Consider the following 15,648-nt stretch of genomic DNA (forward strand, 5'->3'; position numbering starts at 1 on the left):
ACCAAACATTTCACAATGAAAAGAAAATTCAACAAGCCTAGTGTCATGTTCATATCATGCCCATAGAATCATAGAATCATAGAATATCCCGAGTTGAAAGGTACCCATAAGGATCATTGAATCCAACTCGTGGCACCACACAGGTCTACCCAAGATTTCATACCATGTAACTAAGAGCACAGTCCAAACACTTCTTTTACTCTGACAGGCTTGGTGCTATGGCTACATCCCTGGGGAGCTTGTTCCAGTGTGCGACAACTCTCTCAGTGAAGAACCTCTTACTGATGTCTAGCCTAAACCTCCCCTGCATCAGCTTGACACTACTCCCTCAGGTCCTGCCACTGGTCACTCAAAAGAACAGGTCGTCGCCTGCTCCTCCACTTCCCCTCATGAGGAAGCTGTAGACCATGAAGAGGTCTCCCCTCAGCCTCCTCTTTTCCAGGCTGAACAGGGCAAGTGACCTCAGCCGCTCCTAGTCTTCCTATCTAGGTTCTTCACCACCTTTTTAGCCCTTCTCTAGATGACTTCCCTTCCCTGCCCAACTTCATATGAAAGTTTTTCTTCGCTACAGATAGTTCTTTGAAAATATTCTGGTTATTGGGAAATGTTTGCCACTATGACCACATAGCACACAGTTTGAATTTAAACTAGTATGGTAAACATTTGCAAAATAGTTTTAAATGTATACTTTATAACTAGTAATCATGACTTTCCAAGTACCACATGATATTGCAAAGCTTTTAAACACCTCCTACAGCTCTACCCTTTCACAAATGATACACTTTTTCTGATACACTTTAATGTTTTTTTGTTCTGTGAAGATTAACTGCTTACATTAAGAATCCATTTATGCTCCTAGATTCCTAGCATGTAACATAATTTTTTATTTCATGTTTTATTTTGTTTATGATATTCCAAAAAGCAGAGCACTTCATTCTGCATGACAGTGGTATGAACTTTAACATTGTTACATCTTATGGAAGGACAGGTGCAGTATTTTCCTAGGGGATCATAATTATCAATAAAGACATTTTTACCCATTGATACCCCAGGTAAAACAAAGAAAATATAGTCAATGTCTCCTGCTCTGGCAACTTGCGGGAAGTAATTTAGCAGCAACTGTGGAAAATGAGATCATGTGGGTTAATAGGGTAGAGATCAGAGCAATCATTTTAATGGAGCTTTAGAGATTCAAGTTGCATCCTTTTTTTTCCTTTTTTTTTTTTTTTTTTTATTTTTAATTCCAAAGGATATCCTGAAGGCATATAAAGGAAACTTAATGATGTTCATGCTTGTGCATGAAAGGACTTTGTGCATCAGCATACCAGAAGGTAAAATTATGGAGACCTCTTTGGAATATGTTAATTGTTGGTGTGTCTTTAGGGTAAAATAGCTACATTATTTTATCTGGGAGCTATGGCAATGTAGAGGTGCAAGATCAAGTACAGATTGAGTTCAAAGGATCAGGCTGTCAAGCAACATCTGAAATGAACTCAGATCTGGCATGGATCTCCAGATATATCTATGCAAGTCAAACCAAGGCTTTTTAACTGTCAGTGTCATTTAATCTTGCAGATACAAGGACATTGAGGAAAAGACAAGAATAGACAATGTTGTTGAATGGGCAGCAATGCACAATGGCTTCTGTAACCTACTTTTAAAGGGCTCCTAACAATAGATTAGTATTAATAAATTGCAAACTATTTCTCAAATTATTTTTAATTAGACAAACCCTATTGTATGGAAAGCTCTAGAGCCTTTCCTCCAAACTTTTTAGTGTTTTTTACTTGGTGGTTCTCCTTGAATTCAGCCAAGTAAACTATGTAGCCTAAGCCTTTTTATAAAGAGTGAAATTCAAAGGACTGATATAAATGTTCACTCTACTGAAGCCTCTATTAATACTACAGCCTTGTTTCTCTGCCTTATTTTCTGTTTTGTTCTGGTGCTTTCATTATGCTTTCAAGTCTTTGTTCCATCACAATTTCAACATTTTGGTTAGCTACCTCCCTAGCAATGTCTATCCAGCTTTTCCCTGCATTCACATCCTTTTCTGCCTCTACCTTTGCTTTCTTACTTTCCCTCTCTTAGGTTTGGGAGATATTTGTAGAGTGACGCCAGTATAAAAACAAATTTAAAATCAATCAATATCACTAAACAGCTATGAGTTTAGTAGTGCTTCACCTGATCAGAGAGGAAAGGAGAGGAGAAGAAAGGATTATACAAAGTGATGCTGTTTTAAGGGTCTTCTATCAGGGGCATCCATCAGCTAAGGAGTTTAGCTACAGTTTTAATTACACAGGTGTATCTTTTGAAGCGGTGATTAAACCTTCCTCCTGAAACTCATTCTCCCACTTCCCTGTTTTTCACCCTGAATATCTCCTGTTAATCACTTCTTAAAGTTGATAACAGTGTTCATCTCTTCCTTAGAAAATGCTGCTTCTTGTTGATGATGGAAATGAACAAAATTGCAATGGCATTAACATGAAAAAAACTTGATGGTTATTTTTTACATGGAAAAAACTTTTCTGTCACACCTTTCTCACCCCCCTCCTACACTTTCATTTGAGGGCTGAGAGTCCTTTCTTATACTGCACTTAGGAACATTTTCTGTCCAATCAAACTGACAATGACAAAAGCACTTCAAGATACATCAATCATCTGCATTGTTCATGGCTGGGTAAGAATCTGAGAAAGTAAGATACAAACTTGAAAAATCCTTCTGGATTAATCCTAGGTAGAACTTTAGGATTTGGGGGGGGGGGGGGGGGGGAGGAGGGGGGAGAGAGAGAAGGAGAGAAGGGCAGGGGGGAAGTATCTCTATCAAACACAAATAATTACTGAATTTGAATGACTGGACTTGCAGAACTGACCAAGTATAATGAAAATGCTGCTGTGATTACCATCACAGAACTGGATGTTTCTACCAGCTGATTCAGTAACTTTTTGAGTGCTGCTCCCTGTACTGCAGGAGGAGAGAAATTGCTGAGAAGAAATATTATCCCTGTATAGAGCAGTCCTTTTCACTAGCCTGTACATGCTATACCACTGGTATTATCCATCTGCATTATAAAAGCAAGTAAGTGCCCCCATAAGAAGAGCCCCCCTATTGCAGATTTAGGTCTTTCATTAGGCCCCAGATAAAAAAGAATTGAAGTTGTTTTTTTGTTGTTGTTTGTTTTATTTTTTTCACACTCAGACAAAGTCCTTTATTTCATGAATCAACAATCATATGGAAAGAGAATGGTTCAGAAGTCCTGTGGGCCATGTGGTGTGTGGTGAACTGACAAAGTGTTCTGTAAGTGTTATAACTACCTTTCAAATGTCAGTACCTTCATGCCACACAATATACTCAGTATGGACAATGGTATGTGACCATGAACTGGTCAGCTATTAATCTTAACATCTTAACAACTATCATGTTAATGACTTTTTATTATTGTTTTCACATGAAATTTGAATAAATCATCTTTTTGCTGTATTCCAGGCTTTCACAACCAGGATTTATGAGCAGATGATGGTTGTCATATACTGTAAAATGAGAATGCAGGGCAAAACCAGAAGAAAAATAGAGAGAGACATTTCTGTGAACCTGAAATTAATATTTTTGTTGAAATGAGGTTAGTGACTTCTTAACTTTTTGACATACATTTATTCCAATTAATTTCAATTAGGCAAAACCAAATATAAATGAATATTGAAACATGGATAAAATAACCATAGTTGGGGGCTGTAATCTTTAGGCATGATTTTCATCTAAGGTGATTAGTGGAACTTGTAGATAGTCTAGTAAAAATTGCAAATTATCTCTTCTAAACAACCAGTTAGTTTGGGTAGGCTTCATGATAAGACAGTCCTTAAATAGATTAACACGCTTCAATTGTTTTAATGGATGTTGACATGTACATGTTCCTTTTGTTAAGACAGTTAATAATGCATAAGAATTGAGAGTCTGCTCCTTCAATTCTGAACTCTCTCTTTTTCACTATTTTATTTTTCAGAAAGGTTTAGAAATACTTCCTTTTGTTCTTGTTTCTTGCTAAGTTCTATATTCTGTTCTGTGAATTAGGAATTGCTAGTTACAGAAACACACAGTAATTTAGACAGTCATCTGTCCTTTCCATCTAAGAAAATCTGCACCATCCTCTGTATATATTGTTTCTTGTATATATTGTATCTTGCTACTTGTCTGCACTCTGGAGTAAAGACAGTGTCAATAATTCACAAAAATAATGGGAAAATGTGTGCTTATATCATTCACAAAAATATATATGCTTATATATTTTAAAAGTGTATGCTATAGATATAGATATGGATGTTTTGCTAATGTCAGTTTACCCCAGTGTTGGATAGGGCTATTCTTCAGATTTCAGCATAGTTAGTGTAGGAATAACAGAACTAGCTTTTTTACAGAGTATACTTGGTTATTGGTTTGCAGTACAACTTTGGTAGTACAGCACTGAACAAGGCTAATTTATGTTGCTAAGCAATGTTATTAACTATTCCTTTCAGACGCTCCTGTTTAAATATGCTTTAGAAATTTACAATAAGTTATAGTATTTGGCAATACTGAGGATTATCATGTTACACTGTAATGGAAGTAGACAAAGAGTAGAGTTAAAGGAGAGAAAACTGAATTACTGGCTTACCAGATTCATACCAGAGCAAATTTCCTAGTCCCTAGATATACAATTTTTTTAACCAAAATTACAAAGAGATAAATATATATTACATTTTAAACCTTAGATCAGAGTCCACAAAATCTGAGTCTGTTCTTGTTAATGTCTTTCATTCAGATAAAGATAGAAGTAAATTAAAATAAGATACTTGTTCAAACATAAAATATTTTGAACAAAGGTGAAGTAAAGGTTAATTTCTTCATGCCAGGCACCATATTTATTAAATTATTTTATCTACCCCAACATTCATTTTGTTTGTCTAATTACTTCATCTATTATAACATTGACATAATATTTTTATGAAATCAAATTTAAACATTGATTTCATTTTAAGCAGGGAATAAACAAAAACTTGCCATAAAAACTCTTGATGAACCTGGATGATATCTTCTGCCCTAGATCTCCAGTGAGTTCAAAACTACTTCTTCTGTATTGCTTAAATCAGTTAACACAAATGTGACCATCCCCTAGAAGTCTTCCAAGGCACTTACATTTCTGCACTACATATGTGATTGAAAAATAGTCATTTAGAGAGACTTCATGGATGTCTAAATTAAACAGGTCATTTCCCATCGAAGCTCAGGATTATAAAATATGCCGGGAAACTACCTTTCTCTATTCATTTCAAAGAGAAATGTTTCTCTCTAATGCACAACCAGCAGCAATAATTGTAGTCATGCTTTCTTATTCTGCTCTAGATGTTTTTAATTTCACGTTTTCCTCTCTGTTATGTTTATGAAGGTCAGAAGAGTTGGCATGTACTTTAAATTTTTTATTTTTTGGTCTTTCTCTAGTTTCTTATCTAATTCAAATATTTGATGTTTACATCCAGTTTATCTATCTTTTAGCTTATTTCCTGTCCTGCCAACAGTGTGTTTTTCTCTATAGAGCCATAAACCAATGTGATGGTAGTTAACGCTGGGTTTAGCTCTTTTCTAACTCTGCATGAAAAATGCTTTTCAGCTCTCATTTAAATATTTGTTTTCCTCTGTTTTTAACAGTGGAATTTAACAGATTCAGTGTTACTTCTTCTGACCCATGTAAAAAGGTACATTTTATAGCTGGATAGTAGTTGACCCTCACTGCCTTTAGATTTATCTTTTCTGAAAGCTTTTCATTGTTCTGTTATTATTTTTAGCCAGTACTTTCTACATCATGATCTTTATGGTAAACAGTATCCTAGTAACAGAAGGAATTGGCTGTTGAACTCAGAAAAAAAAATATTAGCTATATTTTCAACAAAGAGAAAGGCTGGAGGCAAGCTTACAAGTATCTGACAGACACAGACTGAAAGTATGGAATGGGAAAGGTTGGAAAAACCTAGAATTTAAAATGTATATGATTTTTCTATTTTAGAGTAAATTAAAATTGTTGGCAGTCAAGAGTAAAATGTTATGTATGAATAAGTCTGTATATTCTGTTGGTGAAGGATCTTGCTCAGCAAAGTCCTTGAAGACAGTAGGATGGCAAAGAGTTAAGTTGCAAGCCTGTGTTCAAATACCCTGTTTGATTAGGATCTTTCTGTTTGTATTCTTACTAGATATGTACTTGATCTTGTGATAATACAAATTATTAAGAAATTTAGCCCATTAGTGTGTTGTAACCAGTTTTGTACTAAATATAATGCAGGGTAAACATTTTTAACTTAAGAAACAAGTGGTAAAAAATACTTAGCAAGTGGAGCCCTAAAATATTTTTTTCATGCATAACTCAAGCACCTTATTTATTTGTTTGATAAATTAGTATTTCTGAAGACATTAGAAGATATAAGGTATATATATAACAATGTAGGCTTTTTAACATAACACATACACATATGCTATAATAGAGATTGACAACTGTATATGAAATGTCATGACTTTTTCTAGAATTTGAGCAGTATTCTTCAAGCCCAGTTCATTCAACAAAATCATAATTGATATTAATACAAAATGTAAATTGGAAAAGATTTTAATTTACTGTTGGCAAATCTCTATTCTAATTGAAATCTCTCATCCTAGTACAATAATTAAAATGCTGGCATACAAAATGATTAATATGACCTTAAAAACAAATTGCTTGACCTGTATAATGATGACACTTTAAAATAATTTCAGTAGCATATTTCTTCACTGATTTGCAGAGCCTGGTAGAAACAAAAAGAACTGAAGGTCATTTTAAAAAGCAAACAAACAACAACAACAAACAAACAAGCAAGCAAACAATAAAAGAAGATTGTGACATTTAGTTGCAGAATTCTTACTGTGAAAACCTCCCTTTTTGGTACTCTTAAAAGCATTTAAATTTCATATGTGTTTACTTTTAAAAAAGATTTTAAAGACTTCAGGAGACAGAAGTAATATTCAGCTCCCTGAAGCTAGATATAATGAGTTTTTTGTTTTGTTTTGTTTTGTTTTTTTTTTGCTGGCTTTGCTAGTTATCCTGTCTCTTTTTAGTTTCTATTTATTATTATTATTATTTAATCTGTGAAAAGGCAGAAAAGATGACTCTCAGACATAACTGATCTGTTATAAGCTAGACTAGACACACCTTGTTTTTCTCTCTCCTAGGCAGAAATGGAGATTCTCAGCTCTAGATATATTCATTGTGAGTGTATAAAATTAAATAAGATAAATCTGAGCCTAAGAACTACAATTCTACCTATACTAACTTCTAAATCCTTCTGAATGCACGAAATACATTCTCCCTTCAATGTCTGAGGACTCTGATCCTATTTCCAGAGCATTCTTGACAATGCAAGAATGAGGCTCTTCCTGCACAAACATGGTTTTCTTTCAAACTGAGATCAAGATGTAATTCTTTTGAACCCTCCCTCCTTGACACTTTTCTAGATGGGTCAAAGCATCCCTAAGCAGCTGCCTGGGTATAAGAAGAGGGTGGGCAAGGAGAACCACAAAAAACTTGTGCCCTTCTTGTACAAGCTTTGTCACTGTGTTGTAGAGGCTCATAGATTCACAGCTCATAGAGTGAGCAACAGAGACAGAAAGTGACTTTGTAGCCCTAAGGTATGTCTATCTCTGCTCTAGAGGGGATCTGTGTACTTCATGTGATTAAAAATCCTTAATCAGTCTTGAAGTTTTGTTGCAAAGCTGTCATCACAACCCAGGTGAGTGCCCTTACTGCTAGGGAGTATTACCTTCTTCCTGATTCCCTCAATTTACAGTTGTTTGCTACCCAGTGGCATGGTTTCATCAGGAAGATGAAGAGTGATTTTTTCATTCCCAGACTGTATGCTTTCACAAATACTGAGTTCATCCCTCAACCTCCTGATAACTCATTTGCCTCCTCTAAACTGGCTTGGGTATGCACTTTCTGATGAACTCCACAGACATCACTTTTTTTTTTTTTTTTTTTTTTTTTTGATTTGCCACATGATGGTCCATGTCCATTTTTTGTCCATGGACTCTGCACTTTCTTTCCTATTGCTGCAAGGCTGGACACTATGGAAAGAACCCGTGGCTGGGCCCCTTAACTTGTGTCAAAGCATGCCCAAGGCACCAGTTTATAAATATATTCCACATCCCCTTATTCTACCTCTTTACCAACTACGCATTCCTTCTGCTTTGCCAAGCTAGTTTAACTACAAAGGCTCTTTTGAGGAAATCTAAAGGTTTAGCTGCCTAAGAATCAATTTGATTAAAGAATAAGGCCCATTTAAGCCACAGTTTATTATAGAGGGCTGGTCATCTCTGCACTGATCAGCAGAGATTTAATGGTAGCAATGCGATTTCAAGGAACAGCAAAAATTCTCCATTTTTCATTGCTTTCAATACATAAGAGAAACTGTGGCATTAGTTAGGTACAGTTCCTTGGGAATCTCTTATGGCATTGCTGTCTTTCTACAGCTTTACCTGAGATGGTGTCATGGTTGCAAACCCCCTTTTTGCATGAAAGGATGTCATTATATCACAGAATCACAGAATCACAGAATTTCCTAGGTTGGAAGAGACCTCAAGGTCATCGAGTCCAACCTCCAACCTAACGCTAACAGCCCTCCACTAAACCATATCCCTAAGCTCTACATCTAAACGTCTTTTGAAGACTTCCAGGGATGGTGACTCCACCACTTCCCTGGGCAGCCTGTTCCAGTGCCTCACAACCCTTTCAGTGAAGAAGTTCTTCCTAACATCTAACCTAAAACTCCCCTGGCTCAACTTAAACCCATTCCCCCTCGTCCTGTCACCAGGCACGTGGGAGAACAGGCCAACCCCCACCTCGCTACAGCCTCCCTTGAGGTACCTAAAAAGAGCGATAAGGTCACCCCTGAGCCTCCTCTTCTCCAGGCTGAACAAGCCCAGCTCCCTCAGCCGCTCCTCGTAGGACTTGTTCTCCAGGCCCCTCACCAGCTTCGTCGCCCTTCTCTGCACCCGCTCAAGCACCTCCATGTCCTTCTTGTAGCGAGGGGCCCAAAACTGAACACAGTACTCGAGGTGCGGCCTCACCAGAGCTGAGTACAGGGGGACGATCACCTCCCTAGCCCTGCTGGTCACGCTGTTCCTAATACAAGCCAGGATGCCGTTGGCCTTCTTGGCCACCTGAGCACACTGCTGGCTCATATTCAGCCGACTATCAACCATCACTCCCAGGTCCTTCTCTGCCTGGCAGCTTTCCAACCATTCCTCTCCCAGTCTGTAGCTCTGCTTGGGGTTATTGCGCCCCAGGTGCAGGACCCGGCACTTGGCCTTGTTAAACTTCATGCAGTTGACCTCAGCCCATCGGTGCAGCCTATCCAGATCCTCCTGCAGAGCTTTCCTACCCTCAAGCAGATCGACACACGCACCTAACTTGGTGTCATCTGCAAACTTACTGAGGGTGCACTCGATGCCCTCGTCCAGATCATCGATGAAGATATTAAAGAGGACCGGCCCCAGCACCGAGCCCTGGGGGACGCCACTAGTGACTGGCCTCCAACTGGACTTGGCTCCATTCACCACGACTCTTTGGGCCCGGCTATCCAGCCAGTTTCTAACCCAACGAAGCGTGCGCCAGTCCAAGCCAAGAGCAGCCAGTTTCTTGAGGAGAATGCTGTGGGAAACAGTGTCAAAAGCCTTGCTGAAGTCAAGGTAGACCACATCCACAGCCTTTCCCTCATCCACCCAGCGCGTCACTCTGTCATAGAAGGAGATCAGGTTCGTCAGGCATGACCTGCCTTTCATAAAGCCATGCTGACTGGGCCTGATCGCCTGCTTCCCCTTCAAGTGCTGCATGATGACTCTCAGGAGGATCTGCTCCATGAGCTTTCCTGGCACTGAGGTCAAACTGACAGGCCTGTAGTTTCCCGGGTCTGCCCTCCGGCCCTTCTTGTAGATGGGCGTCACGTTTGCTAGCCGCCAGTCGATTGGGACCTCCCCCGATAGCCAGGACTGTTGATAAATGATGGACAGTGGCTTGGCCAGCTCCTCTGCCAGTGGCCAGCTCCTCTGCATTATACTGCAAGATCAAGGTGTTCAACTATTTAGATTCAGAGTCTGGCCTTCACAGTTTTAGGCCAGAATCTGGATTGTAACAGACAATCACCTCAAACTGTGTAACAACCTCCTTTTGTGCCAAGAAAGGGTTTACATTCGTAATTATGTTTTAGGTAAATCAGCCAAGCAAGATTTTAAAAGCAAAACTGCATTCCCCAGAACGGGTTTGGATAGCAAAAAGGAGAAACACAGGAGATATCTGAAACTGAGCCCAGGTTTAACATGTGAAGATGGCATCCCTCTTCATAGTCTGGTACTGAGTGCATAAAAACTGGTGGGCACAAGTGATTATCTGCAGCTTTCATGTAGTGCAGAATAATGCTGCTGCCTGAGCTCTAGCAAAACACTTCTGTCATTGTCATTAATTTCCAGAAAGGGCAGAATGCCATCTAGCTGCTAGGGATGGCCTCTTACAACTGAATTTTGTTGAAAGATAATCAAAGACATTGTCATTCAGTGGCATAAATCTTGGTATCTAAGAGGATTTCCCCTTATTTTTAGTAAATATCATAGGAGAGAAAGGAGGGGCACCAAGCTGATCCTTTTGCAGAATAATATATTTTTAAAAAGCCTGGTGAGTGATGAGATGTCACTGCATGATTGTGTTTTTCATATGTATGAGACACAGAGGTGTTAGGATGTAACATTCCTGTTCCAATAATCTCCTCAGAGCTTAAACAGTTCTCTGGATGGGTGACATTAATCAGCTGCTTCCCAATGCATTGCATATGTTGTTTTAAGATTGACAATTGAAAACCAATCAGAACATTTTCCTAAGCCTAATTATTTTGTATTTTTGACAGAAGATTGTATTACAAAAAAAAAAAAAAAAAAAAAAAAAAAAAAAAAAAAAAAAAATTCTCACACATGGTACAAACTTCTAGTAATCTTTTTATAATATTTTTTTTTCTATCACTATCTGCATTATCTGCACAAGTAATCCATTTTTAAAGGGTTTTGTTTTGTTCTGTTTTCCTTGACAGCTTGGTTTCATTTGAGAGCAATGGCTACCATATCAAACCAAATTTATAATCTCGTAATCCAACCCGAGTCCATAAGGCTTTTGAGATGCTTTGTCTCTAATTTTTTAAAATAAATATTGCTACCCAAGGCAAATTCATATGAAATTCTCTTTAAATAAGTGTGAAAATGAAGAGCTCTGCCTTATAATTTCAACTACTTCCTATTTTTTCCACATAAATCAGATACTATAAAATCTCATCCGTATTGAAATGCTCTATTGTTTAAAAATGTAGAATATTGTAGGAGGGTGTTTTTTGTGTTTTGTTGTTGTTGTTTGTGTTGTTGTTGCTTGTGGTTTTTTTTTTTCTTTTTCTTTTTTTTTTTTTCATACCTGAGCTGGTCATATATGCTGAACCTGTTCTCTTCAAATACAGTTTTCCTTTTCAAGGGAAATACCTGTGGTGCTATTCTTTTATAGATAAGGCTAAATGTCTACCCAGGGAATCTAGCATGATTAATATTTATTTTTGTATTCTTTTATTTTTATGTTTTAAGTATTCAGAGGATGCTGCACAAACTTTGCAAGGCCTATAATCCACATCATACCAAGGTCTGTACTGTTTGATAAGGTACATTTACAGATGTACCATCGGATAATCAAGCCAGCTACTGTAGTGCAAGCTTCAATGAGAAGCTAGAATTCAGTTCTTTCCATGTGCATAAGAAAGCTTCAGTCACTGAAGCTTTTGTTCGTGCAAGCTCAGTGCTCTGAGTGCTGATCTAGGAGATTAAAGCTACTGTGGATGGTCTTAATAACAATTTGTAGCAACCTTTGTCTGCTGTGTAGATGAAATTCTTGTTGATTTCAATGTGAATAAAAGCTACTGAGAACACCAGAATGTTTTGGAAAAGCCCTGTGACCTGTCACAATATTTTAAGCACTCTTCAAGTCATCTGCAGTTTTAGCAGCCTGTAAGGCTTTTTAGTCCTGGGAGTTTGGCACGTCTTCTGGTCTTCCAAGGAACAAAACACTATTGCTCCCTCAGAACCATAGCTTCAGATTAAGATGTCGCCTCCTGAATGATGATTCAAGAATACTTTGCTGCATATGTTTACTCAGGGGCATAGTGTCGTGCATCCCCGTGAGTCCCAAGCAAGCTTTCACGTGACAGGCTGGCACTGCAGGACACTACTTCAGAGTACAGGCAGAGTCCAGGCAGCCACAGAGGTGTCTGTGTTCCTCTTGGTCACCTGCAGTCCCTGATAGACCCAAATCCACTGGCCATTAGTAGGACTCTGTCTTCAGACTGGAGATAACCTATGTATACCACTTGCTCCCTGGTAGTTCCCAGGGAAGAGTTTTGCTATGCCAACCTTTCCTCCTGCCACACAGCTGGCCTCTCTGTTTGCAGTGCACTCATCCACGAAGGACTCTTCCTGAAAGTAAGATCCTCATAACATATTTCAAATGGTGTCCGGGTAATGCCAGAGGACAGAGAAATGATAAAGATGCAAGTGTCTGTTTTACATGTCCTAATGTAAGTTTAAAAAAAAAAAAAAAAAAAGAAAGAAAAAAGTTTTATTATATGTCACCTAATGGAAACAGCTGAACAAAGTGACAAAGTGTAACCAATGTATTAGATGCCTTAGCAATCATACTCATATACTCATATCATATTTGATAAAATAGTTGGGTAAGATATGTTAGCATAAATTACATTAGAACAATGCATTCTGGCAACTATGCTTGCCCTCCTTTTCTTTCTTTCTCCATTTTTTCCCTGTACTAGATGACATCTCAAGTGAAATTTTCTACATTGTCCTCACATCTGAACACCCAGATCTCACATTATCTCACAATGTGAGATAAGCTCGTGCTGGCAAGTGATGATTCTCACTGAGCTGTGAAGGATATGGACCATATTCACTAAGATCTCTGCAAACTTTCAGTTGGATTTTAGTGAGCTGACAAGCTGACACCTCTCTCCAAAAGCTCTTATTTCCTTCTTTTTTTTTTTTTTTTCTTTTTTCTTTTTCTTTTTCTTGACACAATAATTTGAGGCAAGTCAGGACATCTCCATTTTTAAGAGCCAAGAACCTGTGACATCCCGTCAACATGGGAGAAATATTAAAATAATTCCATATGGTCTCCTATGTCTGCTAAAAGAGGAAAGACTGAGAATAAGCATAATTAGAAAGATGAGATTAATATCTTTCCCTGAATCCACAATGCACATCTTTTTTAGACATCACCTCTCTCTGCTCCAGGCCCTGACCCCACATTTGTTAAACAGTGAGCACACAGCCTACTTGCAAACCTGAAGTTAAGTATTATCTTTATACATATTAGTTTTCTATCTCTTAAACTGCACATTTTGTAGAGAGGGTGACTTACTGACTAGAAAGTGCACCTTTACCAGCTCAACATTTTTAGCACTTCTTGTTCTTTCAGTATTCCCAACAGTTAAAGAAACACTGTTATCCTTCTTTAGGCACAGATAAGGACTCGAGAAACAGAGGTAAATGACTTGCTCTGTGCCATAGAGGAACTCTGTGATAAACTAGGATGTGATACTGTTAAATAATTCTCTAGAGGAATACACTTTCCTCTGAAGCTGAACTCCCACTTTAAACTGATGTACTCTACCATCAGGCACCATGTTAAAATATCAGTCCTAGTTAAATGGTAGATTGAAAACCAGTCTCAAAGTACAACAGAAGCACATTCTCCTTGAACCTTCCTTGTTAATAAATTGTGATTCATGGCTATCCCATCAGTAATGTTGTGAAAAACAAAACCTCCTTGTTAGAACAGGCAATGTCATTATAAAAATGGTATGCTATGTTTCTCATTTTATTTTGCAGATAAACAAGACTATTTTAATTACTATGATCTGACATGCTATCTCCAGAACAGAAGGTACAGTACTTGAAAATATAATACATTTGCAATACATTTGCAATACAGGGAAGGTTTATTTTAGGCATTAAATGAAACAGCATTGCCATAGAAAATGAAAAATACTGTCCTATTCTTAACAGAATCTTTCATGAAAGAACAATTGTAAAAACGGAGTTCAGATTTTATTTCTTATGTCAAAATATTAAATGCTGTATTAAATTAGATTTTGGTAAATATGAAGCTTGTGGCACAAACTAGAAATAATTTTTATTATTCAGAGTTCTTTGGATGTGCTTTAATTTCTTAGATTTTATAATTCACAGTTAATTCTTGATAGGTATTAAATAAGTAGAAGGTTAGCAGCATCAAGGAGTTCTAAAAATCACATATTTTCACAAAGACCACATTTTACTTTCAGATTGATTAGGGTATAACAGCCATTGTGATCAACACAACATATAAACTGGAGGACTTAAAGGCAAAGAAATAGTTAGAAAAGTGTTTGAGGGGTGTGGAGGTTTTAAGAAAGAGTATTGGAGAGATGGCAACAAAACCCAATGAGGGTATAAAAGAAAGACTCTATTCAGTCAAGAAAAAAACAGAGCAGAAGAAAATTATCATTTTTCGTTCCTCAGTCAGGCAGCAGAGATCAGCTGCTGTGTTAAGAGAACAATCAATTCTCACACCTGCAGAAAGTAAAGGTATAATAATAACATAGCATCTTCCCGATGAAAAGAAGTAGGTGTGGATGTCCTTAAATTGAGGACATCCATAAATTGAGGTCCTTGTTAAGGTCACAGCCTAGCAACAGTGGGAACAAAACAGATCCAATGACAGTTTGTAAGAGTTACTGCTGCATAGCTAATACATACATATTTCTGTCCATATGATTCAGCAGGAATATTTGCTTGCAAAGGCTGCATAAACCACAGGAGTGCTGTGGCACCTGGAGAGAGCATCCTCCACCCCACTGGTCTCTGTGCACCCTGGCTGAAGGTTGGGCTGCCCACCAGCTGCAGGGCAGGCAGAGGGGTCAGCATCAAGATGCTCTTGGGCCACATGGCAGAGACAAGGAGTTTGGGATGTGTGGACACTCTGCTGTGAACGCTGCAAAGAAGTACTTGTATTTAAACTGCACGGATCTTTCTTCCTAAATTTATGTTGTATATTCAGTGATTAAATAAAGCAGGGAGGCAATTATGCTGCATGAATGGCCATCTGACAGCTTTCCAGATACAATATAAACAGTCCTGAGAGGCTGCTGGGGAAATACCTGAACTGACTAACTTCATCAGCACACACAGGATTTTGCTACCTACAGAGAGCTCACAGAGCATATACAATCATAAATACAAGGTGAAACATCAAAAATAGGACTTCAGGGAAAGAATACATTTCCCAAGACAGGAAACTGCAACAGAAAAATAATTAGAATAAAAAAAGGATAGATTTTACAGAGGGATAAATATACCTTATACCACAATATATTTTTATAGGACAGGCTTCAACAGCTCCCAACAACTGGGTCACAACCTTAATGGCAGCTGACTGAAGCTGCTGCATTATTATCAACTGAGATCCCTTTTGCATTAATGCTTTGGTAATACCACCAAACAGATTGTAATACATTAAAATGTTG

Source organism: Aythya fuligula, chromosome 1 (assembly GCF_009819795.1).
Source record: "Aythya fuligula isolate bAytFul2 chromosome 1, bAytFul2.pri, whole genome shotgun sequence".
Classification (NCBI taxonomy): domain Eukaryota; kingdom Metazoa; phylum Chordata; class Aves; order Anseriformes; family Anatidae; genus Aythya; species Aythya fuligula.